This window comes from Muntiacus reevesi, chromosome 8 (genome assembly GCF_963930625.1).
Source record: "Muntiacus reevesi chromosome 8, mMunRee1.1, whole genome shotgun sequence".
In the NCBI taxonomy this organism is placed as follows: domain Eukaryota; kingdom Metazoa; phylum Chordata; class Mammalia; order Artiodactyla; family Cervidae; genus Muntiacus; species Muntiacus reevesi.
In genome coordinates this window covers 66,441,383-66,458,521 of record NC_089256.1, presented here as the reverse complement: position 1 = coordinate 66,458,521, position 17,139 = coordinate 66,441,383, and the positions used below count along the sequence as shown (strand labels likewise).

The 17,139-nt window shown below is 36.1% G+C and overlaps 1 long non-coding RNA gene across 1 annotated transcript in view; it reads left to right on the top strand.

Moving 5' to 3' along the window:
- The window catches only part of LOC136173673 (uncharacterized), a 487,437-nt gene extending 473,720 nt beyond the window's left edge, over nucleotides 1-13,717 (top strand). The window contains exon 4 of the long non-coding RNA XR_010664263.1: nucleotides 13,493-13,717. This is a non-coding gene — a long non-coding RNA (uncharacterized lncRNA). The remainder of the gene's footprint in view (nucleotides 1-13,492) is intronic.
- The last annotated feature ends 3,422 nt before the right edge of the window (nucleotides 13,718-17,139 follow it).

Here is a 17,139-nt window from a genome sequence, read left to right as displayed (position 1 = left end):
AGCTCAGCGACTGAACAACAACAAGGTCATGAATAAGTCAATCAAGGGTAATCAGTGATTTTTCTGCACATTCTAGTAGGATGATAATGTATCAGAAGAAAAATACTCTAGCCACAAGCCACACAAAGCGATAAGAAGGAAATTCAGTTGTGGAACAAATCAGAGAGATGAAACGACTGAAAATAAACAAACCAAATCCGCCAGAGAACCAGAGCTGGATGCGGGGACAAGCTCTCTCTGCTGTATCCCAGAAGGCCAACACTTTTTCCTAAGGAACTACAAAATATTTACAGACGTCTGACAGTGCTCTCGGCAGCACAGTTGGAGCATGGCCACTCGAGCTCGCTGGAATGTCCGGTGATTGAGGTTTTGTCTATACTGCTCAGCAGGAGGGACTAATCAGCGAAACTGCTGGTTCGCCCGACCACTTGGGTTAACGACAGTCTCCACGGAGCCTCCTTGGAAACTGAAGATGAAACATCACACTCTTTCATGTGAAATTGCATTTTTAATCAGAGTAAAAAGAGAAAATACTCTCTAGTCAGGCTTGCAGTTGTGCCACATTGGAAATTTCTATCAAACTATAATCATTCTTCATTTTTTCCTCTTTATATTAATAGTTTGTATCTCCTAAAGTCTGGTTTTTATTATATCAAAGTTATACATGTATTACAGAATGTTAAGGAGTCTTCTAGTCTCGTTTGAGATTCCAAAGTTAACAGAAGTAGATTATATAACCCCCATATTTTAATGAGAGAAGATAGACCATATATGTAGGGCTTGCTAGAGGTGGTCAAAACCCAATACTGTGACTTTTGCACCATCATCTACCTCCTTCCCAGATATAGGAGCTTTTTCGAATAACTAGAGATTTTTTTTATAATAGAGTTGACTGTAACATGAATGTCTAGCATTGCTCTTTCATTTCCTCATTCTTCTCCATCTCAAACTATGCAGGAGGGTTCCATGAGACTTATGCCACCATGGGAATGGAGCATTATAATGGAATCCTTGATGGAAACTGACTGGTGTCTCTGGGAGTTTAGGAAGTCATGTGTTTGGAGAGCAGCAGCTTTTGGCATTGTATTTTTCCAAAGCAAAACAAAGGCCTCATCCTGAACCATGAAGGAAGAAATACAGGAGGGTGGAAAAGACAAATTTCTAGCCCTAAGACAAGGGTTCTAGTCCAATTAAAAATTCAAGTGAAATACATTTGATGGGTTTAACTCTATTGGAATAGATTAAATAGATTCTATTTTCTACATGCCAATAATGCTTAAGAAAGGAAGAAAGTGAAGTTGCTTAGTCATGTCCAACTCTTTGCGACCCCATGAACTGTAGCCTACCAGGCTCCTCCGTTCATGGGATTTTCCAGGCAAGGGTACTGGAGTGGGTTGCCATTTCCTTCTCCAGGGGATCTTCCTGATCCAGGGATTGAACCCAGGTCTCCTGTATTGTGGGCAGACACTTTTAATGTGGCTTGAACCACTAGGGAAGTCCCGCCAATAATTCTAAGGGAAGAACTAAGGAATAGAAGAGGAGATCAACTGCACAGCCTCCTTATGTACACACCTGTGCACAGTACATATAATGTACACATAATAGTCAGCTGAACTTTCCTCATGTGGTTTAGATTGTCAAAAGGGGGTTAACACAATTTACAAGGGGTTGTGTTTTTTTATTTGCAGTGCAAATAGGGAAGTACTTTTCATCCAGAACCTTTCCAGTGCAGAAGCAACACATAATTTTCAGAGTAGGAAGGATAAAGAAAATGGAATCTGCATCTTCCTTTGAAGAATACAGCCCTAGCTGCCAAGAATAACAGAACAAACAGATTCCTGTGAGAGGATAAGCAGCTCTTCGATCCAGGGAGCTTTGTCATTTTTCAACTCTAGCACATTTTTCATAGTTTGCCACAGTGATCTTCAAGTGGATAAATGGGTATGGTCAGAAGCAAGTTAATTCCAATCTAGTCCCTTTTTTAAGGATAACAGATATCCTCAAAGAGAAGTGGCAAAAGGCAATGGTAGATGACGGTAATAAAAGCAACCTGAAAATGAATGGATTCAGAAACCTATTAAAGTAAAGCATGGCTTTAAAAGATTTTTTAAATTATTCACATGTCACACTCCTGGAAAAACAATGGTTTTTCTCAGCTATTCCTTCTTAAATGTTTTGTTTTTGTTTCCAGAAATAACAGGTTTAATTAAATGTGCAAGATACACTCAAGTGATCCAGGCTAATGCACGCAGGGATTTCAAAGTCTCTTAGAAGATTTTAGGAAGGATTTTGATTTGCCAGGCTCAGATACTAATGGAGAAAGCTGGTCTTCAGGGAAAGAGCATGAGTGCTGTGTATGGCTCTGTTACTACTGTCAAAGTCAGTTATTACATTATTGGGAAAGAATGGTTTCAAAAGTAGCTAACATTAAGTAAACTGGAAAGGAAATTAACTTTATTAAACTCTTTATATGTGCCAGGGTACTCTCATATGCATTATTTCAATTAAATTTTAAAATCACCCAAAGGAAATGGATATTATTGCCCCATTTTTAAGATTCATAAGCCAAGAATCTGTGAAAGCCAAAAATAGTAGGGTGTCCAAACCCAGGGCATCTGATTGCAGTTCCAATGCCCCTTCCATCACATTGACTTGTCCTCCGTGCTAATGAAGATGCATGATCAGGAAATGCTGCCCCTGATCCGGAGGTCAAGGTGGTGATGCACTAAAAACATGCCACTCTTTTAATCCAGAACAATACCATCCTTGAACAGCACTGTTAGAACACATTTATCTGTTAAGGATTATAAACCTACATCAAGCATTCAACAGGATTCAACAGGAGCAGTCACACAATGTAGACGAGTATGATTTACTGAACTTGAATACACATGCTAGTTTCAGGAACACATAATGTGACCTTAAGAATTAATTTTGCATGAGAGGGGAAAAGAGAGAAAGGTTGAGTGAGAGAGAGTTGCAAATCAATCAAGTCCACTGGTGCCACCTCAAAATGTTGCTGTGTATCTGTGATTAGACATTTGAAAGCAGGCTAAATAAGTCTTAAGATTTAAAAGGAATAAATGCACTGTACATTTCACAACTAGTACTGTCTTCCTATGAGCCACAAAGATAATGAAAGCAGGTTAGTACATATTGTAGGTAGGTTGGGCCAGCCTCTGTTTTATTGGTTATACAGAATAGCACCCTGGCAAGTCACTTGGATGTTTAATATTGGACTTTGAGTCTGGAGACTTGGGCTTCAGTCCTTTTGTCACCATTAATGTAAGATTTTTTTTCAAGTGAATTAGTCATTCTTGGCTTTAGTTTCTTAGATGCTATATGAAAATGTGCTTTAACATATATTAGCATTTATGAGAGTTTAGTAAGTGCATTCACAGTATGTGTTATTAAATGAATTTGTAAAATAAAGAGTTGGTTTGATTTTTTTTCTAAGGAACCATAATGATCTAACTTTTTATTAACTGGGATTTATTGAACATGTCCAACAAGTAGGCTCTTCCAGAAGACTTTATGCCAAAGTAAATAAAAGGGTAAGTGAGTTCTCCTCAGAGTTCTCTGCCAAGGACACATAGCATGTCAGACTTTTCCAATGAAATGAATGTGACCTGAAATAGGATATAAAATGTGAAGAGAAAGGAGTATAGATTTACAAATAAGCTAAAGCATCTACATACTTCTTCCAGTTAATAACATGCCATGGTATAGAAAGGCTGCTGGGTCAGGAGTGAGCAGGTAAATGTGATTTATTACTGGTTCCAGCATTAAATAGCTCCAAGTCTTTGGTTGTCATTTATTTTCTCTGGTTCTTGGTTTCCTCAGCTATAAAATGAACTGTAGCATCGTACTGAAGAGGTAAAATGAGAGGTGGGCCAAAACATCAGACAGTCAAGAAGAAGCAGACATTTAAGGAAAATACACATTCTGAGGGATAAAGCACCATATTCAGCCAAACAGAAAGATTGACATCCATGTAATTACATTGAGGTAGCAAGTAGAAGGAAATTTTCCAATAATTTTATGTTTGTCTATAAAGTAAGGATTAAATAGTGTGGAAAAAAATTCGGAGATCTTTGAAATTGCTCCAAGTAGTCTTCTTAGCCTAAGTTTACTTATACAGAAAAACAGGGATTCAGAATAACTACATTGCAAAGAACTGGGTGAAAAGAAAACAGGACAAGATGGCAAATACAAATTTAAATATTATTCAACTGCTATGAAAAGGTGAAGGTATGAATACATAGATATTGAAAGATGAGTTTTAATATACTATTACATTAAAAACATAGAATAATACATAGTCAAATAGGCTTATATATATTTTTATATATATGGAAATGTATTAACACAATTCTAGAAACTGATTCTCACTGGGAAAGCTTTTAGGATTGGATATTTGGGTGAGGGAAGTGATGCAAAAAGGATTTGTATATTTATTGTATATGCCTTGCATTGTGTACCCAGTGAGAACACACGCATGCATTACTTTGCGCCATTATTTTTTTTTTTTTTTGACACACAAAAAAAGAAAAAAACAGCACAAGCTATAGGTCAGGTATCACTGGGATTTATCCTAACTCTGTTCCTTGTTAGTGCTGTATATTTGAATGTTAATTAGTTTATCTCACTAAAGTTTTCCTATCTACAGAACAGAGATGAAAATAACCACTTTACAGAGTTGCTGTAAGGATTAAAGATAATGTATGTAAAGCACCTAAAACATATTTGAAATTTAATAAATTGTAATCATTATATGAAGATAGGTGAGATAATCTTGGTTTTATTTTATGGATCAATGAAGTGAATTCTTATTAGAATACTTCATTGCCTGATACAAACTCCTCTCCTCCTTCCCATCACCCCAATTAAAAAAGAAATCAGAGAACTGGAAAGAAGAGGGAGAGAAGAGGCAATAACCGAGATGTTCCATTCTTCCTGTGGCTGGGAAGCCTTCTTTGGCATCTCTGCAGGCTACATATCATAGAGGAAATGCAAAAGTTTAAGAGTCTTTACTCTTAAGAAACCTACAGGCAGCAAGTGAAAGAAGCACTGTAAACATGTGTAGACTGACTCTAGGAAGCTTCCTAAAGGTAAATTTTAACATCTTGTTACACAATTCTACATCTCCCCCTCATGACGTTTTCCTCCTCTTTTTCCCACTCCCCTTGGGAGATGAACTCAAAAGTAGAAAGGCTGTGGTTTGAGGCATCTAGTCATCCAACCCACAAGTCTCAGCTACACAATCAAGGTCAAATCATGTAAAATCACTTTCAATCTTTGAGACGGTCCTGGCACGAAAAGCAAATAAAACACAACTGACATCAAAGTGAAGACTTGGGAGGTACCACAACTCCTGAAAATTTTTGTAATGATGGTTCAGAAGAAAGATTGGTATTTTAGTGGAAGGAAGAAAAATGGTTGCAATGTCAAGGCCTGTAGTCAATGGAACAAATAGGTATTTTTGTTGTGAGTTTTTAAAAATGTACAGATGAAAATGGGCTTCCCTGGTAGCTCAGCTGGTAAAGAATCCGCCTGCAATGTGGGAGACCTGGGTCCAATCCCTGGGTTGGGAAGATCTCCTGGAGAAGGGAAGGCTACCCACTTCAGTAGTCCTGAAGAATTCCATAGACTGAATAGTCCATGGGGTCACAAAGCGTCAAACAGATGAAAATGGCTCAGAGCTCCTTTACTTAAGAAAGGAGATGACCTTGCTATATATATATATATATAATGGTGAATGCTCTCTGAAACTCTATACCTCTCTTTTTAGGATTAGGGTTATAGACATACTTTGTCAAATTTCTTATTTGATTCCTATTCACTGAAGAGTCACCCCTAGGATCCCTAGTATATAAAGAAAAATATATTTCTTCTTGCAAGGAGGGGGGCTATGCAAGCAGAATATGGTCTGACTTTCAGCCTCACTTTCCCCTTTGGTCTGGCTTTTTTGTGCAGTGAAAAACCAGTGCAACTGGGTACATCTACCCTATTCTCGTATATCCTAAGTACCGACCAACCTAGAACACATGCTGTGTTTTCCCATCTTCGTATCTTTGTTCCTGTCATTTCCTTCCTCTGAGCTCAAAACTGGCCTTTGCTCTCAAGAGTACTAATAGAACTATGGTAAATGTTTCAAAAGCAGTTCTCCAAAAAATAAAATCCTATGAGTTAGGTATTACTGTCACTTCTTCCAGGTGAAGAGAAAACAAACAAAAACAAAATTTGAGAATCACTAAGTTATTTACCCAAGGTCACGCAGGTAGTAACAGGCCAAGATTGGAACCCAGGTTTCTATGGCTCAGAAACCCAATTTTTAACACTACTTTTTAGTCCCTTTCTAATGACAAGATATGATTAACATTCAAGCATTTTAATGAAAATTTCAGCTGCATATTTGATTTGAGTAAAAGGAAGACTATTAAGAAATCATGTGAATTGCTCAAATAAAAGAAATTATTGGAAGTAATCATAGCACATAGACATTTTATAGATATTAAAAGACATTCCTACAACCTACCTCAGTGATGGAAAGTGGTTACAATTTCAACCCATCTCCAATTCAGAATTGAAATAATTCTTTCTGCCATCATCTGAGACACCCTGTTGAATCGACCTCCAATCTCTGAGTTAAGTACTTTTCTGGTAAAGATCACGGTCCTCATGTTGGTTGACATAGAAATAAACCCTCCTTATGAACTACTTCTTAACTCTAAGCCCAAGAAGGACAAGAGACTGTAAAATGAGCTACTTGAGTTGGAGAAAAATATACTACTCTACACTTTACTCTTCATAAAAACTCACTCTGACACTAAATTATTAAATAAACTGCTGGGAAATGAAGAAGCTCAGAAAAAGGAAAAAAGAAAAAACCTAATTTCCAACTCAAGATCAAAGAAGCTCAGTCAGCCAGAAAACAGTCAGATTGTTAAGACAGTGCTTGAAAGCAATTCTCCATCTCGTCTGCTTTAGAAAGATTAGCAAATTAATACCATGGAAATATGAAGGAACAGAAGGTATAAAGCTATCCACAACAAACATAAAAAAGACATTTTTAAACACAAAATCAAAAGCTGAAAGAATCAAGGTAAATGTAAGCAAAACTCTACCCTGAAATACTCTTCTCATATGCAATGGATAATTTTAGAAAATAGAGGTTATCTTATCTTGTGGCAATAAAGAAAGTGAGGTGAGTTTTGTAGCAATTGCTAGTACTATTTGCCAGACATTTCTGGTTCTCCACCTTCTTGCATGCTCCTTAGGACTAAGTTTCCTCTCTTGATACTTGAGTGGAGGCATATAACTAGATTGGGCCCATGAATTCTGCTCAGAAGATGCATTATATGGTGGCTTGATCATTTAAGTGACATTGACAGACCTTGCAAAGCTTTTGTTTTCCTTTAGTACAGAACTGACAATGTTTTCAGATTCATCACTGTCCCTGTGTAGCTACAATGAACAAGACCCCACTAATAACCTAAGACAGTTATGCATAGTGGGCCAGAAATAAATTTTGTTATTTTCAGGAATTGGAATTTTGGTATTTGCTGCTGCAGTATAAACTATTCTATCCTAACTAATAAGACAAACATTAAATGAAATCGAACAACAATGAAAACAGAAGCTGAACAATTGATATTATTGTTAAAGTTAGCATTTACTAGAAATATGACATAAAACAATAAAAACTACAGAGCATACTAAAATGCAAGACAAAAAGGTAAATATGGAAGGTTGAACCTGGAAACATAATTTGTGAAAAATAAGAATTACTGGTAAAGACAAAAACATGGGAAATAATCGAATAAAGTAATCTTTTCAGGTAGAAGAAATGACTTTTTTGGGAAAGAAAAGCTCTTCGTACATCAGGAGAAATTATTAAACATAGAAAACAACAAAGTGACTTATGAAAATCCATTAACCAATCAGAAAAAAGGTAAAACTCTGAGACTGGGAAAAGTTTACCAATAAAACACAAGCAAATTTTAAACATCTAAAACAATCTATGTTTTAAAAAAGAGGAATGATTAAATAATGCTGTTTCTACCTTATGCAGTATTATATATCCGTTAAAATTATTGTTTTGAAGATTAAATAAAAACAGGGTAAAACTATATCATCTAATGTAAAATTTTAAAAGTGGAATCCATAGACTTATGTTTCTCTATAAACAAAAGTTTGTGTAAGTTTTGCATTTTAAATAGGCAGGAAAGTGAAATTAAAAAAAACACATCATGTTCGGGCTTTGGAACTAGAGATTATTATCACAATATTTATTGTAACAATAAACTATAGTAAGCCTTTAAGTTAATGTACCAAGACTCAAGAGCATAAAGAAAGGCCACTTTATTTATTGAAGACTTGATTTAAATGAGACAGGTATTATGCCTTACTAAGTAATATGATAAAGCCTAAAGTTTATTTTTTGGGGTTCCAAAATCACTGCAGATGGTGACTGCATCCATGAAATTAAAAGACACTTGCTGTTTGGAAAAAAAGTTATGACCAACCTAGACAGCATATTAAAAATCAGAGACATTACTTTGCCAACAAAGGTCATCTAGTCAAAGCTTTTGTTTTTCTGGTAGCTATGTATAGATGTGAGAGTAGAACTATAAAGAAAGCTGAGCACTGAAGAATTGATGATTTTGAACTGTGGTGTTGGAGAAGACTCATGAGAGTCCCTTGGACTGCAAGGAGATCCAACCAGTCCATCCTATAGGAAATCAGTCCTGGGTGTTCATTGGAAGGACTGATGTTGAGGCTGAAACTCCAAAACTTTGGCCACCAGATATGAAAAGCTGACTCGTTTGAAAAGACCCTGCTGCTGGGAAAGATTGAGTGGGAGGAGAAGGGGACAACAGAGGATGAGATGTTTGAATGGCATCACTAACTCAAAGGACATGAGTTTGAGTCAACTCCTGGTGATGGACAGGAAAGCCTGATGTGCTGCAGTCTATGGGGTTGCAAAGAGTCAGACACGACTAAGTGACTGAATTGAACTGAAAGTTTCATAAGGAATTATTTCTAGCTTTTCTTCCTGTGATAGACGTATTCTATAACAATTTTTATTTATTGTGAATAAGAGAAATATGAATGTGTAAGAACTTAGTACAGTAAAATTAATAAATTTTAAGGAAAAATACTTAATTCTTATGAAAACTATTTAACCATTTTGCAGTTTCTGCTATCATTATATTTTTTCATTACAGGATGGTCTAATTCCTTTTAAGATGGTTTTTAATTTGGAGTGGTGGTAGTGACACATTCCAATGATGCATTTGAGCTATGTCGAGAATGTTTCCGTTTGAAGATTAAAACTTGTTTTTGATGCAAGCTGAAACCCCAGAAAGCCTCAGAAGCTAGAGGAAGACAGTAGTTGTTGGATTTTTAGATCCTGAGGTTATATACAATTTCTACATTTGCTTTAGGCTTATAAGTAGAGTCACATCCTTAGGCACTTAAAATATATGCTACTGTCACTATTACTGATAATATCTGTAATGAGTCCTGAGCACACAAATCCAGTGCTAGCCAGCTACAAAGATAAATATGCTTTGGTCTAGTGGTCATAATAGATTGCAAAGGCTGCTGCATATACCTCAAAATAAATCACTGACTTCAAAATCAAGGCTAAATGGCTTCTCTGCTCAGGACATAACGTGATGCACATTCAACATAATTTTCTTTTATTGAAAAAATTTATATTATGAATAAATACATTACATGATGGAAGGAAATGCACTAAAATTTAAATGTGGATATTACTGGGAAGTGACTTTTACTTTCTTCATTTGTTTTACCGATTTTCTGTAACAGCTATAAAAGTATGAGTTACTTTTGTGATAAAAATTAAAATTAAGCTACAAAAATGTTCAACATAAAAATGAAAAGAAGGTAATCAGTGTCTTTTTTAAAAAAAATTTATTTTATGTAGTTTTTACTGAAATAAATATTGTGTGTGTGTGTGTGTGTGTGTGTGTGTGTGTATGTATATGGTATAAGTTTCATTCCAGATTTTGGGACAAGACCTTCTAAATAAATCACTTTTAAACATAAAATACTCTGTTAATATTATCACTCCATCTTGCACACCCACTCCCCCTCCCCATCTTAGTCTAGCTGCAAAGTGTTTGGTATTTCATTATATTGCAAGAGAGCTGGTGAACAAAACTATTTAGGTAGACTCCTTCACTAGGTTTTATATAGTAAGGTTTCTTTCCTTCACAAATGCTGCATAGATAGGCTCTTGTTAGCTTTCTACCCCCTGCAATCATCTTCAAGGACTTAATATTGACTAGGCACTCTTCCCCTTGTGAATATGGAAAGTTTATTTCAGATCACATCTTGTCATTTTCAGTGATTTTAATGAATTATGAAAGTCTCATCTTGTAAGACTCCTCCACCCACATCTTCCCCCAGCTCCCTACACTTTACATTTCCCATTGCCTCTAGGCCTGAAGTTTCATTCATTTAAAAACTATTCTTGGAAAGATCTCCCCTCCTCCAGCTGTTAATCTGTCATTAATGGACCATAAGTCATTCAGATATACTGCACTATTATGCAACCTCAACAGAATGGAAAAAATCATTTGCTTTCCTGTCAATGTAAAAACTTTTATCTTCTTTGACAGTTTTATTCAGAAAACCTCAGCTTTATTTTAATTTGATTCTAATGATGGTTTTCAGAAAATGATTTTGAGTAAGTAAAAGTTTAGCAATGACAGCTGTCATGATTTCTGTCGTAGTTTCTTTCAAGGAGTATTTATTGAAAAGTTGCATTTCAGATACAGGGCATCATTTCTGGTACAGTGGATGAAAGTTAATTATTCAGAGCTGGTAATGTGGCAGTATTTACTCAGTGGGGAATTTAAATGAGGAAGGTCCATTTTGTTTCACCTCCTCTCTTTCCTAGCTAGAACTTCCTTGAGCAAAGCAGATTTACAGACATCCCCATAACTTTGAACTTAGAACAATTGTTGATTGTCCTTATAAGGTAAAATGACCTTCACATTCTCTATTCATAAAAATAGTGAGCTGAAATTCATACAGGATGCAGTGGACTAATGAAAAGGCTTTTTGGTCCATTTTTACTCTGAACTGCTGTGTTAAGACCAAGGGTGAAGGTATATATAACAACCTGAGATTGCTTTATTTGCGAACTACATTAATGAAATTAGGCATAATTATGGCCCTCCCTACATTGTCAAACTCATTTTCATTTAATGGAGAAATATTAACCACATTTGACCTAACAAATCTGTAATGAATTTATGCTTGCGTTAGTAGTGGTTAAAATACAAAGACCAAAATCTACATTCTGGAAAAAATTTTATTAAGCAATATTTGCATCAACTTTTCACAAAGCAACATGAGGAGTCAAAGTCTACATTAGCCCAAATAATGAACTATCTAATGGCAGTTCATTTAGTTACTGATAATTATGCTTCTTGAGAAAGAGGGTAGTGATAGCTGAGGAAGCAAAGGTATGACATCTGCACGTTTCCAGTCTTAAGAGAGCTATGTATGAGCAAGCTGAGAAATCCATCATCCTACAACAGCTAAATTAATAGCATGTTAAATGATTTTAAGACTGCCTTGTGGTTTCAAAGGAACAGCTAACTAAGATCAGCTCAGGAATGAACATTTAATGTAAAAACAAGGTGGACTTTTTCTTTCAAAGCTTATGTTGTTTCAGACTTGCAATGATATAAAACAGATAACAAGTAAAATGCCAGAGAGGAATAGTTCTTTTGTTTGTTTTGCTTGTTTACCTGGATGGAGGCAGGTGAATGATGGCTGTCGTGGGACTGCTGAAGAGGAAGCGTTGCAGAGAAATGTCTTTCAATATTACAGAGATTTGTTTCAAATTGTTAACTTGCAGCAATGTGTCATCTCTGGGGAAGTTGACATGTACCAATATAAGATGATGCTAAATATGAAGTTCTATATTTTGCAATTTTGTTATTAGGAATTAAGCAACAATGGAGAAAGTTCTTTTCTTTTCTTCCTTTTGTTTATTTATTTTTCCAGATTGCATCTTAATGCTAAATTCCTCAACCTTTACTGAGGAAATAATACATTAGTGAGAGGATTATGTTCCCTTTTCCACCTAATTATTTTAAACTGAAAAGTTCAAATCCAACAAGGAAGCTTTTCTAAATCTGAAAATGTTTCCCATCTGAAGATCTAAAAGCCCTAATAGTTTATAAGCTCTGCCTGCATAATTTAGGCAGGATGGTAAACACAGCTTTGAGAAATTTTAAGCCATGCTTTCTAGACAGCATTAGCTTTTATTCTCACTAGATGAGATCTTATAATATCAGACTGAATTGTTCCATTGTACTGAAACAAAAAACATACAGATTTAGCAAATGTTAAAAAGCACATTAACTTCACCATAGTTTAGAAAAGACTTAACACATTCACTATTTAAAAAAAGTTATACACTGGACAACTGTCTCATTCTTGTAGATAAATATTTTGTTAATTAACACAAGTGGAAGTTTCCTTAGCAAAAATCTAATAAGTGGCAGGGTATGCCATCAGAGTAACCTAGGAAAGGGGTACTCTGATGTCAACTATAATTTGTTTGCTCTTTTGTTTAACTACGTCCATTTAATATCTTTTTGTCTGTTTAGCTTGAGCGAGGTCAGTTTATCATTACACCAAATGTCCTTCCCTCCTCTGTGGGAGAGATGGGTTCTGCAGGATCAAATCTCTGGACCTCATTAGTGAGCATCAGATGGAGTGAGAAGGAATAGGGTGAATCATTCCTTCTCATGCACAGGCATGGTGATGTTACCCAGCTGTGGTCCCTCTAGACATTACAACAGACACATCAGTTTCCAGCTGAGCATTTCCAGGGTCAGAGTCAGCAGACAGAAAAAAGAGAAATACTTGTTAACCATTCAGTCCTTCGGGACCAATTCCATATTTACATGCACAGCGATCGTTAGCAATCATATTATTTTGATTCATTCTGGGGGTACTTTTTAAATGTTACTTAGAGGTCCTGAGAACCTGTTTAAATACTTACAGATTTTTCAGTTCCATTGTCCTTTGTGATTTTTCAGAATTTGTTTTCAATTAGTTTGGAGAGTGAAAATCTGGTTTGGAATTTATGCAATCTTGGCGACTACTCAGGTGTTCACTGCCAATGCATATATATATATATTTTTAAGCCACAAAGCAAAAGAGCTTGTTGGAAGAAGCACCTTTAAATAAATATATTATTTTCAATGTGTAAATAGAGCTGCTTGGAATAATCTCTTTGAGGTAATGCAGTGTTCTTTCTAGTCTTGATAATTCTCTGCTTTACCCTAGAGGACATTGTCTTTCTTTTTCACAGTTAGACTAACATGAAGAAACAAAATAAAAATTATTATAATTTATTAACAGGTACTATATTTGCAGTACTTAATTTGATTTGAATAATAAATATATAACACTACTTTTTATCTTTGTTTTACAGATCAAGAAACTGAGTCACAAAGAAAGATTTGATGGCAGTCTGCCTGACTCCAAATCCTGGGCTTCCACTCCACAATGTTTGAATCTAAGATAATATCCTGCTAAATGACGGAACCCATCCATCTCTTTCTCCCCAAGCTCTCTGCATGCCTGGTGATAAGTGGAGAACTTTTGCCTTCTTGCAGTTTGCTCCTTAAATGGCTGACATAATCACATAGTGAGTAAAGACATGGCTCTTGAAGTTTGACTGAACCTGGGTTTCCAGTTCTTCTTCTTACTGGCTGTGACCTTTGGTGAGTTACTTAATTTTTCTTAGCTTCAGTTTCTTGGTCTATAAAAAAAGGGGATTATAATTCTTGTCTCATAGGGTTGTTTTAAAGATTAGTAAGATAATACAAGCAAGATATTTAGCACAGTGATAAGCCCTGAATAAATGGTAGCCTTTATGTAATGCAATATAATTTTTAGACATTGGTGTCTCTTATGACTCCAGTCTCACCCTTTTTCTACTGTCACTGCATCTGCTAATCTGTCTCCTATATCCAATCTGGAACTTGCATCCAAAGCCTTTATCTTTCAAGGCCAAGAGCTCAACATGGCTAGAACGCCCAACGGACCAAGTTCTGGAAGTTGCCTAAGACTCCTCACTATCTTCAACCCCCACCCATGATCAAGTCATCCTATTGATTCTTATTTTCAATGCTCATTTATTTTATCACCACTGCTACAACCTTGGATCCCTTGCCAAACTTCTCTATTCTGCCTCATTGTTTCCTCTCAACTAGAATTCCTGCCTCAAATCTCACCTGGCTTCATTATTTTGTCCATTCTGCTATGAGAGAGATAGTAATTACAGATATCTTACACCTATCTATATAAATCTATTACCCCTTGTTATAATAGCTCCTCATTCTCCTGTCAGTTGCACACATCTTAGGGAACATGAAAATGTTCGCTGGAAACTAAGAAGAAAATATTGTTTTTTTAATTTTTTTTTATTTTATTCTGTCTAACAACTATTTTGTATATGTTTGGGCTTCCCTTGTGGCTCAGCTGGTAAAGAATTCACTTGCAATGCGTGTAGACCTGGTTTCAATCCCTGGGTTGGGAAGATCCCCTGGAGAAGCGAAAGGCTACCCATTCAAAGCATATATTTTATAATGTATGTAGTATAGTCATAAACTTGTACATATGAGTAATAGTTAATTTTATATGTCTCCTTGCCTAGGCCACTGCACTAAGATATTTGATCAAATATGTCTGGCTGTTACTGTGAATTTTTTTTTTAGATAAAATTAACTTGTAAGTAAGTAGATTTACAGTAAAGCAGATTACCCTCCATAATGTGGGTGGTCCTCATCCAATCCTGTGAAAGCTTTAAGAGAAAACCTGAACTCCCCCAAGGGAGGGAGAATTGTGCCAGCAGAATACTAAATCAGATCTTCACTAATACTTAGCCTGCCAGTCTGCCCTGCAGATTTTGGACATGACAGCCTCCACAATCACGAGTCAATTCCTTAAAATAAATCTCTCTTTCTCTCCAGTATACCTACCCTTTTGGTTCTAGAGAACCCTGACTACTACAATATTTTTAAAATACATACGGTGCTCTCAAAAGTTTTTCAAAACCACTGTTATGAAGCTTTTTTAGCCTGTTTTTTTTTTCCAGGTGTTTTAGAGTTTCAAGTCTTCCATTTAAGTCATTAATTGCAGGCTGAACCCTTATATTCAAAAGTGCTTGTGGTTATCTAAATACAAGTGATTCTTTAAAAAAAACAAAACAAAACAAAACACGTTTTGTATTGGTGTATGGCTGATTAATAATGTTGTGATAGTTTCAAGTGAACAGTGAAGGGACTCAGCCATACATATACAAGAATCCATTCTCCCCCAAACTTCCCTCCCATCCAGCCTGCCACATAACATTCAGCAGAGTTCCGTGTGCTGTACACTACATCTTATTGGTTATCCAGTTTAAATATAGCAGTCTGTACATGTCCATCCCAAACTCCCTAACTACCCCTTCCCTCCAACCTTCCTCTGACAACCATAAGCTCATTCCCTAAGTCTCTAAATCTCTTTCTGTTTTGTAAGTAAGTTCTTAACTTATATAAACAATTTTTGAATGCTTTTGCAGTTGCTGTAGCTTTTCTCTGCCTATAATTCTACTCCCAAACTTCTCTTGGTGCATTTGTGTAAAGAACTCGTCACCTTCCTTGGACTTGGTTCTAGTATCCCCTTTTCTGGGAAACATCTAAATCCCCCAGACACACTAAATTTCCCTAATTCTGTTTTCCTTGTGCCTCATTTGTTTCAATTGTCCTGTTAGTTTGTGTGTAGCTCTTGTAATGTCTACTTCATTAGATTGTGAGGTTTTTAAGAAGAGATTGTTTTCCTATCCTTTTTATATTTTCAATATCTAAATAGAGTAGATAAACATATAGTGAATTGACTCTCATGGGTGCATAACTGTGTAACGTTCACAGTAATACTTGATTTTGCATGGCAAAAAGACAGAGTCTAAAGCTGAAAAAGAACTATATGTTCTGCAAATCTAAATCCATCAGCCTTCATGTGAGGATCATGAAGACACAAAGTGGTAACTTTACCTTAATCACAAATCCAGGGAGGGATGAGCCAGATAAATGCAGTTTGGTTTTTTTTATGGTCTAGAGTTCTTTCCACTACTCCTATTCTAAGGTTGAGTGGCTGTATTTCCAGGTGAGTATACACTTGTGAAATTTTGTTCTCTGAGAATCTGCATGTTTCTAAAATATATACACAGGAGTGTGGAGTATGTAATTACACACTCATCAATACTCATGAGAAAATAGTGAAAACATAAGTGCCACCTAAGTGTCACCAGAGAAAGAGCTGTTGTAACTTCTTACCCCAGTCTCCCAAACAGAAATCAAGTTCTGTAGGTAAGCTGATCTTTTTAGGCAGTGATATTTCCTGTAGTTATGCTATTTTCAAAGATTAGAGCCAAGAAGGAGTGGTACCTGATTATTTTTTAAAGGATAATTCTCTTTTCAGCATTATAGTTTTGAGTTATGAGAGAGTCATTTCCTAGGCAGGTTGATAAGAAGTCTAGGGGTCCCCAAAGAGAGAGGGGTCTGGAATTCTCAAGGAGGAAGAAAGAACAAACTTTTTTTTCCTTTACATTCCTTAGGATTATATAACAATAATGTACCCTGCATGAGGACAGTCTCTGGATTAAACCTTCTGGCTAATCCTGTTATCTTAAAATGTAAATTACGGGAGTAGGTCTGGTGAGGTCTTTACAACCTCCAGACATTCTTTGGATTCATTGGAGAGTATATAACTCCATTGCTAACACTAGCAAGTGGGTACTCTTTCTACCCCCTTCTGATGTCTGTGTCAGAAGCTTTCTCTATCTCCTTTATACTTTAAGAAAACTTTATTACACAAAAACTCTGAACAATCAAGCCTCATCTCTGGATTGAATTCTTCTCCTCCGGAGGCCAAGAATCCCAGCCTCTTTGTGTAATTCAGCAACAACCTTTCAGTTACAAGAAGACTCCTGTAAAAAATGTTTAGTAGGGACTTCTCTGGTGGTTCAGGGGTTAAGAATCCACCTTGAAATGCAGACAGCATGGGTTTGGTACCTGGTGAGGGAATTAAGAT